The following is a 14,271-nucleotide window of genomic DNA, read 5'->3' as shown; positions in this document are numbered from 1 at the left end:
CAGCCTGGCATGCGTCCAGACCATGGTTACAGGTGGCTCTTTTTCGCAGTTGCCACCTCTCTTGTCCCTATTTAATTTTCTTTTTTTTCAGCATGTCTGTCTTTGTTTTTCTAAATTTCACACAACATTTATGCCAAACTGCTGTGAATAAATTTTTCTCAAATTGGAACTCCTAGAAGACCTTTCTGGAGGGTTATTTTTCTGGTCTTCCTGTCTTCAACTAGACCTGTTGATGGCTGCTTTCTTATAAATCAGCTCCGACAAATTTCCTCTCTAAAAGGCCCCCCTGCACATTTTTGGTAGCTAAACTGAGTGCGAATATAATTTGTATGTAAAGTGAAAAGAGAAAAGAGGGCAGTGTTATCGATAATACTATGCAATATGTAATCATAGACCATGAATGAAGTATGGGGTTTTTCTGGCAGAATATTTCTGCAATGCTTCTCTGCTCAGCGCAAACTTCTTCACTGGCGGCCAAACCTGTTTTGGGGGCAGAAATAGGCGGCTTCCAGGAGACATTTCTTGTGACAATGACCACATCCATTACCTGCTCCACTCAGTAACAAAATTCATAACCGCCCCCCCACCCCACTTCCGCCCCTTCTGGTTTTCAATAGTGAAGGCAAGCTCCTCATCAGATTGGTGGATAACATGAGGTTTGATACAGAAATATTCAGCATTGCACACAACTTCTGCCCCAAAGGGAATTGGGAGGATATTTTTGCATGTCTTCAGTGCACAATCACGTGATACATCAGTGACATAGCCTATATGTTACGTACACATATCTTGTGGAGTTTGTATTCTTTTTTTCCTTGAGAGAGAAGCGCTGCTCAGTCAAAAGGCATGATGCAAAAGAATTTAGAGTGAGCGCCGTTTCTGTGCATTTGCAATCTTTTGCTTAGCTTTCATTCTTTTTCTTTTAGTGGCGTTGCTGGTATTCGAGCAATGCAAGGACACGGAGTCAAGACTCTGCTTCTTCACAGTGCGCTGCAGGGATTGTGCATTTGTTTTCCTCATTGTAATGAAAATATGCAAGGCTAGTGCATGAGTTACTTGCACACACGCACGCTACACATATACTGTTTTGCAGTGGCAGAAAAGAAATAACTGTCAAGACTGAGAGGATCTTCTAAGGGCACATAAACGTTGGTGTTTGAACTTAAGCTGTAAATTCATAAAAGATGTGGCTTAGCTTATGAACCAACAGTTTTCCGGCACTATCGTTTCACACGGTGGGTTTAACTTAAGGTACAAAGGTGGCCGATCGAGTCCTGTGCTCTAACACGCTGCGCACAGAAGCAATCAAGTCTTGAGTGCTCCCTATAATGCTGCTCAAGCCAAAGCAACCCAAACCTCGTTGAAACAAAAGTGACGTGACTATGTCACTCCTGCATGTCCTGCATGGGTTTTTTTTTTCATTCTGCTGGGAGGGAGTGAGAAAAGGGTTGCCTGGTCTGCGCGGGAAGGATGCAAGGGTGCTGGGATGTTGGCCGTCCTTTAAAATGAGTAGCGGGTGGGAAGGGGGAGTGGAGGTAATGGGAGGGGAGTATAGCTGTCCTGCGAGCCAAGCGCACAGCAGTATGCATGCTTTCTTTTTTTTTAGCAGTGTGGAAAAAATAAATTCGGGGGGGGGGGGGGCGGGGGGGGCAGGCTGGCCAACGAAGGCAGCACGATTTCAAGTGAGTGATTGCTTGGAGCTGCCTCGGCAAAGCACAGAGCAGTATGCATGCTTGCTTTTCTTTTTTTTTGTAGCACCGAAGGTTTGACTGCTTCTGTGTCCGCACATGGGCCGGTTTAGTACCTTGAGTTAAGCCCCTCATGTGATACAAGCCTGAGTCGCTTTGGGGTGTTAAACCCCATAAAGCAAACCTTATGTGAAACATCTTGTATAATTCCATTGCTTAATCCAAACGTCAGAGTTTACGTGCCCCTTAGAAGATGCTCTATCTTGACAGAATTACTTTTTTTTGCACCACTAGAAAACTGCATGTGTATGGGCATGTATGGGCGCGTGTGTGTGCAAATAACTCGCACTCTGGTACTCACTATGTATGCAGCCCCGCTCACGGCAAGTACTTTTGCACATTTTTTTTTAGACTGCAGAAAGCAAACGTACCATCCCGGTGGCATGCTGCAAAAAAGCAGACTTACGACTCCAGAATCCCTGCATCGCATTGCATACCAGCCGCCCCACCAAACTATCGGAAGGAACAGAACGAAAACAAAAATTGCAAACGCACAGAATCGGTGTGCACTACACTCCCGCGCATCGCGTCTTTTGACTGAGCAGCATGCCTCTGTAAAAAAAAAATCTTGGAGATATGTGTATGTGACATGTAGGCTACATCACCCATGTGTCACGTGACTGTGCACCCAGGATGTGTAAAAATATTCTCCCACAAGGATTTTGCTATATAAGATAGGTGACTCATTGAGTTTTGCAAAGGGTCCAAGTAGGTCATTGTGCTCCTACTTTCACCTTGGCCAATTCAAGGGGTGAGAGGCACAGAGTACAATTACCTACTATAATCTATATGATCTCGAATGGACCATGTGCAGCAGACAGCTTGTGAGATTGAGTATAGTGACAGGAAATCTTCACTTCATAAGAATATATTCCCTTTAACTCCACGCAGCTCTGAATCTCTGCTTTTCATTTATTGGCAGTTATGTGACCTTGAGGGCTCATAGACTGGCACTCAACTTGTAAACACTTGACATCTTATCATTTGCTTTCTCTGTGGGCTTTGTTCTGTGGGTTTACAAGCTTTTTACTAAAGTGGATACAGTGAGTATGCACAGATCTGTTCTCTGAAGCATTTGCTGAGTGACAGCCCAGGTCAACCCTGGTTAACTTAGAACTTCTGGCACATTATTTTTCCTGGGTATGGCTTTGGCATCCCTCCTGACATCCCAGCTTCTGACACCAAGTATGCATAATCATGGTCTATCACCAACTCCAGTGCTGTAATTGATCATCACATACTTCTGTGGTGCTGCACATTTTAAGTTGTCGCTGTATATGAGCAGTGTTTCAGAACCTACTTAGTGCTGAGCTGCGGTACAAATTTGAGGACTAATAGCAAGTTTGCTCTGCTTGGTGGCTTCCACAGACAAGGACACACTTGTGGGGAAGGCATGTTGCGTACATACCTGCAGCCAACCCTTCCGATTTTCTAGAAGACTTCAGATTTTTGACCAAACTTTCTGATTGCACGATCACTGCCCTAAATCTTCCGATAAGGGGCTTCTGCCTGCAAAGAATGGCTTTTGCAGAACCGGCACCGAGGAATCAGCAGCCGCATAATTTCGAGCATCTCCATCAGACGCCACACTAGCACCATCGGCATCATTGGCTAAGCAGGAAATCAATCAAAGCAGACTTTAGCCGAGCAAGAGTAGCCGCCGTATTCACAAACATGCCTTCACTCGAACTTCTGCTCCAAGCGGCCCTCAAGGCCTGTTTTTCGTTTCAGAAAGCAATCTCCACTCGAATCGCTCCTCCAGCGGCGGGGAAAACTTGAGTTTTCTCAAGAATCTCGAGTCTGCGACGACGCTACCTTGGCCGCTCCTCGACCGCCACTCCGCTTGTAAACATGGCCGACATCGCATCGCTCGCTCGCTGCGTGGAATTCGTTCTACCGGTATACCAAACTTTTCACGGAAGAAGATACGACAAGGATGCACCGAACCTTTCTCTAAAGCATCAGCTGAGAGTGACAGTGACCTGGGAATTCTGGCACATTATCATTTTACGAATGCGGCCATGGCTAGCTTCCGTCCGTCCCTGCCGCTCACGCCGAACATGGATAAACGTGATCAGCCACCGACGTCTGTGCTGTTTGATCTTCGCATCATTGCATTGCGCTTGTGTGGCGCGGGCACATTTCAAGTCGTCACTGGATAAATGGACAACCTTTTCGAAGTTCACCGAGTGCAGAGTTGAGGCGCGAGTTAACTGTAAATGGTGAGCTCGCCCGCGGCCGGAGTTGAGCGGCGGCGGCGCACTCTCCGTGGCTTGCCCTGTGCGCTTCCGGAGACGGCGCCGAACTTGTGGGGGAACAACGTGTTGTATGCAATAAGCTGGCGAGCACCGAAGGCGCGGTGGGACTGTGTGGACATCTGTGCTGCACCCCGCGCATCAATGGCTTGCCTGTCACCTGAGGGTACGTAGTACGTCTTCGGACGCGCGGCGCTATCGAGGGAATGCGCTGGTGTGCTCGTCCTACGGAGTGATATTCCCGGCAGGCGAAGAGAATCCATCGTGTTACCATGCAGTGAGTTGGGTTATCTAGATAGGGAACTGTTCTTAAATTTTAGTGATTCATGTTTTGCTTTTTGCTTATCAGTGATTGAGTGGTGTGTGTTGGTGCTGGACTTCTTTATATATTTCATGTGTGCTTCAATAAACATTAGTTGTAAGTTAGTGCCTGTATTGTCTCCCTTCATACCCTTGTTTTTTCTTGCTGCTTCTTTCAAGATAAAATACAATCATTGCTACTTCGGTCATAAAATGAATTTTAATGAAGTTCCACATCTCTTAGAAAAGTAGTATTGTATTTGCAGGCATGTATTAGGCCCTGCAGTACGAATTAATGTGCTCGCTCGATGTAAAGCATAAAGAAAGGGAGGGCTTGTCTGATCTCGAACCTATTGGGAACTGGTGGATTATGGATAGGCTGTTAAAATGCACTTGCAGTTAAAGTCAAGTAAATGCTTTTTTATTTGTAACTAATGGATCACTGCCTTGTCGTGGCGGAGGGGCTTGCGAAACTCGATGAAGTCGTGAGCTCTGCTGTGTAGGGCCACCCAAGATAGACAGGTCACGGCAGAGAGTTCTGACAAAATGTGATTCACTGGAGAAGGTAATGGCAACCCACTCCAGTATTTCCTGCCAAGAAAACCCTATGGCCAGTCACAATACCATTATCGATATGGCGCCGGAAGATGAGCCCCCCAGGTTGGAAGGCGTCCCACATGTTACTGGGGATGAACAAAGGGCGATTCCTAGTAGCTCCAGGACGAATGAAGCGGCTGGGCTAAAGCCAAAAGGACGCTCAGTTGTGGATGTGTCGGGAAGCGACCGGAAAGTCCGATGTTGCAAGGAGATATATCACATAGCAACATGGAATGTAAGATCTATGACGCAAGGTAAACTGGATATCGTCAAGCGAGAAATGGACAGATTGAACATTGATATCTTGGGTATCAGCGAGCTCAAGTGGACCGGAATGGGAGAATTTAACTCCGGCGACCATTATGTCTTTTATTGTGGGCACGAATCCAAGAGAAGGAATGGGGTCGCTCTCATAGTAAACAGAAGAATGGGCAAAGCAGTGCTAGGGTACAACCCCAAAAACGACCGAATGATTTCACTTCGGATCCAAGGTCACCCTTTCAACATAACAGTTATCCAAGTCTATGCACCGACCACTGCTGCTGAAGAAGCTGACGTTGAGAGATTTTATGCGGACCTACAATGCCTTTTAGACCGCACCCCATCATCAGATGTCGTTTTTCTCATAGGAGACTGGAATGCTAAGGTCGGGAGTGAAGAAATATCCGGAATTACAGGCAAGTTCGGTCTTGGTGAGCCAAATGAAGCTGGGCAGAGGCTAGTAGAGTTCTGTCAAGAAAACAACCTGACCATAGCAAATACTCATTTTCAACAGCACAAGAGGCGCCTGTACACATGGATTTCACCGGACGGTCTGTACAGGAATCAGATCGATTATATTATTTGCCGGCAGAGATGGAGAAGCGCTATACAAGCAGTAAAAACAAGGCCTGGGGCCGATTGTGGCACCGATCATCAGCTTCTTGTTGCCAAAATTAAGCTTCGATTGAGAAAAACGCAGAAAACTAGAAGGCCTTTCAGGTATGATCTGGATCAGATTCCATTAGAATATGCTGTGGAAGTGAGGAATCGATTTCAAGAATTAGATCTAGAAGACAAAGAGCCCGAAGAGATGTGGACTGATGTTCATGATATAATATAAGAAGTTGCTACTAAGGTACCGTAAAAACCCGCGTATAATACGAACCCGAATATAATACGAGGTGAAATTCTGGAGACGCGAAATGGAAAAAAAAAGTTTTTACCGCATATAATACGAGAGAGAAAAAACAAGACATTTATTGAAATCGGACCTCACACTTCAATCACTTTCATCTTCAGCAGCGCTTTCCTCGGAAATTTCTTTGTCGGACAAATCATCCCACAGGTACTCATCTTCTGTGCCATCGAGGGCGTTTGAGATGCCGCACTTCTTAAACGAACGGCGCACAAGCTCCTCTGGGATGCTTGCCCACGCGTCCACAATCCATTTGCACAGCGTGGCTGGCGATGCTCGCTTCAGCCGCCCGGCCGGCGTCACTGCAGGCTCACCTGACCGCATCCATTCCGCGTAGCATCGCTTGACTGCGTCCTTGAAGGGTTTGTTGACACAAACGTCGAGAGGCTGAAGTTGTGAGGTCATCCCACCCGGAATCACAACAAGTTCTGTGCGGCAGTCGCTTAGCAGCCTTTTCACCGAGTCGGCCAAATGGCAACGAAACGCGTCCAGCACGAGGATGGATGGAAAGGACAACAGTGCACCGGGCCGTTTGCACCACACTGACTTCACCCAGTCGAGGACAAGATCCTCGTTCATCCAACCTTTTTCGTGGCATCTCACGATGACATTCTTCGGCAGCTCCTCACCTTTCGGCATTGTCTTGCGCTTGAAGATGACATAGGGCGGGAGCTTGCGGCCGTCTGCCGTGCACGATAGCATGACTGTAACCCGCGTCTTCTCGTTTCCAGTAGACCGGATACAAACTTGTTTAGAGCCTTTCTCATGGACGGTGAGGGGCGATGGCATGTCCAGGTAAACCGGCGTCTGGTCAGCATTGCCTATTTGCCCCAGCTGAAAGTTTTTGGTCTTTCGCAAAGAAATCACGTGGCGCTGAAAAGCCACCAGCAGCTCTTCGAAGGATTCGGGCAGCTTTTGTGAAATCGAGGTTCGCCGGCGTAGCGAGAATCCAGCACGGCACATATAGCGATGTATCCAGTGCTTGCTTGCTTTGAAGGCGGAGCTCGGAATTCCCTTTTCCCTTGCAAGCTCCCTAGCTTTTGCTTGCATAAGCTCTACGCTCACAGCTAGATGCGATGCTCGCTGTTCTCGTACGAACTCCGTCAGAGCGAGTTCAATTTCCGGGAATGCGCCATTCTTTGGCCCGCGAAAGCTTCTTCGCATTCCCTTGCACGCGAAAAGGGCTTCTTTCTGTCGTCGCCATCCGCGAATGCTTCCCTCGGTGACGCCAAACTGCCTCCCGGCCGCACTGTTGCCGATGTTTTCAGCAACTAAAATCACCTTTCTCTTAAAAGCAGCCGAGTACTGTTTCCGAGACCCTGGCATCCTGCTCGTTCACTTAAAGAAAAAAGCGTGCACTTTTTCGCGAACCGTGGTTTGCACGAGAGCACATGCGCTGATGCTGTGCGCACTCGACGACTCAACAACAAAGAGACGACACCTCGACGTCGTGGCCACTGCGGGGTGCGGCCACGTTAGGGCAACGAAGCCAAGCCGTAGCCGCACATCGATAACAAAGCCAAGCCGTAGCCACGCGGCAACAACGAAACCAAAACTTCTCGCAAAACTTTGACATTTTGGTTGGGATCCGCAAATAATACGAGGCGGAAATTTGGAACGCTGAAAGTTGGAAAAAAAACTCGTATTATACGCGGGTTTTTACGGTAGTTCCAAAGCAAAAGAAATGCAAAAAAGCAAACTGGTTATCTGAAGAGGCTTTGCAAATAGCTGAGGAAAGGAGGATGGCAAAAGGAATGGGGGAAAGAGAAAGATACAAGGTTCTCAATGCGGATTTTCAGAAAATAGCAAGGAGAGATAAGAATGCCTTCCTGAACATACAGTGTCAAGCAGTTGAGGACAACAGCCAATTAAGGAACACGAGAGCTCTGTATAAGACAATCAAAGATATCAAAGGAAGCTTCTGTGCTAAGCTGGGCGTGATAAAGGACAAACGAGGCAAGGACCTCACTGAAGCCTCAGAGATAAAGAAGAGGTGGCAGGAATACACAGAAGAACTGTACAAGAAGGACCCGGATGTGCAAACCCAACATAGGACGGTTGTGATTACTGATCTCGAGCCGGGCATCCTGAAGAGTGAAGTTGAATGGGCCTTAGCCAGGCTTGCTAAGAACAAAGCTAGCGGAATTGATGGTATTCCAGCTGAGTTGCTTCAAAACCTCAACCACGACGCTGTTAACACACTGCATACATTATGTCAAAAGATTTGGACAACCCTGCAGTGGCCACAGGATTGGAGGAGGTCAGTTTACATCCCCATTCCAAAGAAAGGCAGTGCCAAAGATTGTTCCAACTACCGCACGATCGCACTTATTTCGCATGCTAGCAAGGTGATGTTAAAAATCCTGCAAGGTAGGCTGCAGCAGTATGTGGATCGGGAGCTTCCGGACGTGCAAGCTGGGTTTCGCAAGGGCAGAGGAACTAGAGACCAAATTGCCAACCTTCGCTGGATCATGGAAAAAGCAAGAGAGTTCCAGAAACCCATTTACTTCTGCTTTATTGATTATGCGAAAGCGTTTGACTGCGTAGATCACAGCAGATTGTGGCAAGCTCTCCAAGAGATGGGAGTTTCAATTCACCTCATCTGTCTCCTCAGGAACCTTTATGAAGGGCAAGAGGCCACAGTCAGAACTGGGCATGGTCTTACTGATTGGTTTCCGATTGAGAAAGGGGTGAGGCAAGGCTGCATACTGTCGCCCTGCCTATTTAACCTATATGCAGAGTGCATCATGAGGAAGGCCGATCTGGACGAGTCTTCAGCTGGAGTGAAGATTGCTGGAAAACGTATCAACAACCTTAGATATGCGGATGATACCACTTTAATGGCAGAAAGTGAAGTGGAACTCAAGAGACTTCTGATGCGCGTAGAAGAAGAGAGTGAGAAGTTTGTGCTTAAACTGAACATTAAAAAGACGAAGATCATGGCGTCTTGCCCTATCAAGTCCTGGAGCATCAATGGACAAGAAGTGGAAGCTGTGACAGATTTTCTGTTCTTGGGCGCCAAGATTACCTCGGAAGGAGACTGCAGCGATGAAATTAGGAGATGCCTGCTTCTGGGAAAGAGAGCAATGGTTAGCCTTGACCGCCTAGTAAAGAGCAGAGACATTAGTCTGCCAACCAAGATCCGCATAACCCGTGCTATGGTCTTTCCAGTTGTGATGTATGGATGCGAGAGTTGGACTGTGAAAAAGGCTGACCGCCGAAGAATTGACGCGTTTGAATTGTGGTGCTGGCGAAGACTCTTAAGAGTTCCTTGGACTGCCAGAAGATCAAATCAGTCGATATTGTCGACCATAAACCCTGACTGCTCATTGGAGGGTCAAATTCTCAAGTTAAAGCTCAGCTACTTTGGTCATCTGATGAGAAGAGAGGAGTCGCTGGAGAAAGATTTGATGTTGGGAAAGGTTGAGGGTCGCCGGAGAAGGGGTAGGCAGCGAACGCGATGGTTAGATGGCATTCTCGAGGCATTGCAGATGAAGCTATGTGATGTTAAGAAGATAGTGAGAGACCGGAAAGCGTGGCGTGACATGGTCCATAGGGTCACGAAGAGTCGGACACGACTGAACGCCTGAACTGAACTGAGGGGCACTGTGATGCCTGACTTGCTCTTTTGCCAGGCTGGCAACGAGATGGAGTGAAAGGAGTTATTTTATTTCACTGTTGGTATGTCTCGGGTGATGTCAACATTGTTTCTTCTCTGGCATTGTAGGCAATCGCCCTTCAACTAATTGAATCCCAAAGTGAAATTTTGAATTAAAAAATAATAATTTGAGATTATTTAGCAGGCAGAGGCAAATTTCATGAAGCGACCTGCACCAGCATGTCGTGCATCATTTCAAGAAAAAAAAGACAGTATTGTGGGGTTCCTACTCTGTGGCTTTATTTCTTGCTCACAAAGCCTCTGCATGTACGTGTTGCACTATATTACATTTTCACTAATTTGTTGGGTCATGGTACTTTTTACCTTGCAGCAGTTCCATGTGGCTTCGTAAGCAATGGCGCCTTGAAGCTCTATACCCTTTGCCGGAATTGTGCTGTGCTGTGGTGGGCAAGAAGCAGGACATTGATGTAAGTACTGAAGACATTTTTCAGCATGTGTAGTTTTTTATTTGCTTAACCCACTACGGGATTTGTGACCCCTCATGTTTATTTTGACATTTAGGTTTCTTCAGTGTTTTCTTTGCTTGCTGCCGTTGCTTATTGGCTATGACATTTGGCTGTTGAGTTTGAGAGTGCGGAGTGGAATGGTGCCTGTGGCCTGTTGATAGAGGCAAAATGCAAATTTGCCCACATTTGGTGCCACTGCATAGCTTGAAGAACTTTTGTGGAAGAGGGCTCTGGAAATTAACCCAGAGCCCTCCTTCATGATGTCTCTCATAGCTCATGTTCAGCTTTAGGGAAATAAAAGGACATTGAGGACAAGCTGAAGCTGTCTTTTATAATAAATTACTGCATTCTATCCACTAAAGTGCTACTTACTGAAAATGCGAGTTACATTAAGATAGGAAAAGCCAGAAGTTTTGAAGCAGATGTCATTACCAGCTGATTTCATAAGTTCTACATGATGCACCCATACTTTATTGGGCACAGGCCCCAGAGGCTGGACTGGTAAGCCGTTCCCTTCAATATGATGATCATGGAGTGTGGTTTACACAGGCCTTTGATATCATTGAGTACCCTTGGTTTTCAGGAACTATTTCAAGGAGCTTTGGAACTCCTGAAATTATTTGCTTCTTAATATTCTAAAAAAAATTGCTTGGTTTTTTCTCTAAAAGCGAGCCTACATGAAAACTAAAAGTGCACTTCAGAAGGAACAATCGAAGAGAGCATGAGCCTATATAATATGAACCCAAAGTGACAGCCTGGCATGCGTCCAGACCATGGTTACAGGTGGCTCTCTTTTTCGCAGTTGCCACCTCTCTTGTCCCTATTTAATTTTCTTTTTTTTCAGCATGTCTGTCTTTGTTTTTCTAGATTTCACACAACATTTATGCCAAACTGCTGTGAATAAATTTTTCTCAAATTGGAACTCCTAGAAGACCTTTCTGGAGGGTTATTTTTCTGGTCTCCCTGTCTTCAACTAGACCTGTTGATGGCTGCTTTCTTATAAATCAGCTCCGACAAATTTCCTCTCTAAAAGACCCCCCTGCACATTTTTGGTAGCTAAACTGAGTGCGAATATAATTTGTATGTAAAGTGAAAAGAGAAAAGAGGGCAGTGTTATCGATAATACTATGCAATATGTAATCATAGACCATGAATGAAGTATGGGGTTTTTCTGGCAGAATATTTCTGCAATGCTTCTCTGCTCAGCGCAAACTTCTTCACTGGCGGCCAAACCTGTTTTGGGGGCAGAAATAGGCGGCTTCCAGGAGACATTTCTTGTGACAATGACCACATCCATTACCTGCTCCACTCAGTAACAAAATTCATAACCCCCCCCCCCCCACCCCACTTCCGCCCCTTCTGGTTTTCAATAGTGAAGGCAAGCTCCTCATCAGATTCGTGCATAACATGAGGTTTGATACAGAAATATTCAGCATTGCACCCAACTTCTGCCCCAAAGGGAATTGGGAGGATATTTTTGCATGTCTTCAGTGCACAATCACGTGATACATCAGTGACATAGCCTATATGTTACGTACACATATCTTGTGGAGTTTGTATTCTTTTTTTCCTTGAGAGAGAAGCGCTGCTCAGTCAAAAGGCATGATGCAAAGGAATTTAGAGTGAGCGCCGTTTCTGTGCATTTGCAATCTTTTGCTTAGCTTTCATTCTTTTTCTTTTAGTGGCGTTGCTGGTATTCGAGCAATGCAAGGACACGGAGTCAAGACTCTGCTTCTTCACAATGCGCTGCAGGGATTGTGCATTTGTTTTCCTCATTGTAATGAAAATATGCAAGGCTAGTGCATGAGTTACTTGCACACACGCACGCTACACATATACTGTTTTGCAGTGGCAGAAAAGAAATAACAGTCAAGAGTGAGAGGATCTTCTAAGGGCACATAAACGTTGGTGTTTGAACTTAAGCTGTAAATTCATAAAAGATGTGGCTTAGCTTATGAACCAACTGTTTTCCGGCACTATCGTTTCACACAATGGGTTTAACTTGAGGGGAGACGCGGGTCGAAAAACGGCGATTTTCAGTAAAAAAGTCACTTTTGTGATTTTGACTGTTTCAGCAACACTGATCCTTCCTCTTTAATATATAAAAAAATCAGAGCCGAAAACAGTCGCGAAATCATTTAAAAAGTCTGTTAAAGCACGCAAGGTGGCTAAAGAAGGGGCAGATACGACCCATGTTCAAGCGCGTGACGCATCAAATCGCGGCGTCGCACGCCACTGAAATTTTGCAAGGCGGCAGGCCTACGCTTTTTCTGCCTAAAGCTGGCTTTGCCGCTTCACAGACCCCCAGCAAGTAATAAAAAAAAAAAGTTTCGCCGCCCAAACCTAGCATTTTCAATGGCCATTTAAATCACGTGGTGCAATTTCGACCACGCCATTGGCTGTCAGTGTGGGAAGCGGCCATAGCTCGTCTGCTCTTCATGCGACGCGTAGCTCGCTGTCACGCTTGCCCGCTAGTTTTCTTTCGGCGTGTTTTCAAAATTTCATGCATCTTCGTGCTCGTCGCTGCGATAGAATCCGAGAAGAAACGTGACTTTCGGTGTCGAAAGTATCGATCAAACCACGCGTTCAAGGGAAGTCACCGGCAAAGTGAAACGGCGTGCAGTGGAGACGTCCGCGGAAGCTAGGCCTAACCTCGGCTGAGGCGACACTTTTGACAGCTTGAAGCCGGCTGGGCACTGAAGTTTCAGTGACAGCTTAGACGATTTCGTCAGTGCATTGGATAAGAAGATAAAGATCTTCGAGCGTTGAGGAGACCTAGTACGGCGAGTGCCTTTATCGGCGAGATCGGTGCCGCGAACGCACTGGCGAGCGAGCAGCATGTCGGGAGCGCGGACGCTCTCTAACTTTCCGTTCGCGAGTTGGCCAAGAAGTGAAAAGGACTCTCGTCGTTTCTAGAGCTGTGTTGCAGCAGTGTAGCGTGTGCCACGTCCGTTGTGTCGCAGTCGTGCGCGGTGTGCAGCTCCGGTGGACGACGCCCTTCAACCAGCCCGAGGGAGATTTTTGCCGTGAACGTCAATGCAGGGGTTGCGGCGCTCGTTATTGGTGCTGGATACAATCAACTTTCCCGATTTTGTGTGGTTCTTGGTTTGCCGAAACAAGTGCACCATAAGGAGTTTAATGCCATAACAAAAAATGTGCACCTTGTGGTTACAAAGCAGTGGCTGACAGAAGCAAGGTCTCAGCATCACTAAATAGCCAAGAAAGCACGCCTTGAGAATGCTGCTCACAATGTCACTGTGGGAGCAACATATGATGCTGGTGAATTCTAAAACTGTGCACTGTATCATAATACCCTGGCCTGCATTGTGTGCAATTTTCATGCAGATAGTGCTGCTACAACAGCAATAAATAGCTTTTGTATCTTTAAATCGCATTTTTCTCGAATTCGTATTTTGGGCCGAATATGAGTTTTGTGCACAATATTTTATGTTGTTATTTTAGTTTAATCAACACCAAATTTGGCATGCATAATCTTTAGGATGTGTAGAATGCAAGTATCTAGGTTTAAATGCAATCAACAGTATTTTTGGGCATGCAAATTAAAAAAATTATTTGGTGCTAGCCACTAAAAACAAGGCACCAGATATAAAATTGTCTCAAAACATTGCATGCCAAGGGAATGTTGCTATGTTGCTTATTTGCACTCAGTGGAGTGTTGGGGACAAGAAGAACTAGTTGGCTCTGCCCTACCATGCTTGCTGCTGTGTACAGCAGCTGCACAAACATGCATTGTTTTTCACTTATGCATGGCATTTAGAATATGAAAACATTAAGCTATTTTAAAACTAAAAGCATATTTAGAAAGAGGAGATCAATCTCTATAAGTGGTGCAATTTTCATTCACCTAGCATCAATATTAAGAAAAAAATGTTTTCGAGTAGCATCTTCCCTTAAGGTACAAAGGTGGCCGATCGAGCCCTGTGCTCTAACACGCTGCGCACAGAAGCAATCAAGTCTTGAGCGCTCCCTATAATGCTGCTCAAGCCAAAGCAACCCAAACCTCGTTGAAACAAAAGTGACGTGACTATGTCACTCCTGCATGTCCTGC

The 14,271-nt window shown here is 46.1% G+C and overlaps 1 protein-coding gene across 4 annotated transcripts in view; it reads left to right on the top strand.

Moving 5' to 3' along the window:
- LOC146206132 (uncharacterized) overlaps nt 1-14,271 on the top strand; it is a 52,608-nt gene that overhangs the window by 7,784 nt on the left and 30,553 nt on the right. For all 4 annotated transcript variants that reach the window (XR_014704353.1, XR_014704355.1, XR_014704354.1 and 1 more), the window contains one exon: nt 10,067-10,163. The gene's annotated coding sequence lies outside the window, so the exon portion shown is untranslated. The remainder of the gene's footprint in view (nt 1-10,066; nt 10,164-14,271) is intronic.

This window comes from Amblyomma maculatum, chromosome 1, assembly GCF_055883805.1.
Source record: "Amblyomma maculatum isolate TAMU_Amacu chromosome 1, ASM5588380v1, whole genome shotgun sequence".
Lineage (NCBI taxonomy): Eukaryota > Metazoa > Arthropoda > Arachnida > Ixodida > Ixodidae > Amblyomma > Amblyomma maculatum.
Note: the sequence above shows the minus strand (reverse complement) of the source record. Positions and strands in the feature narration are given on the sequence as shown.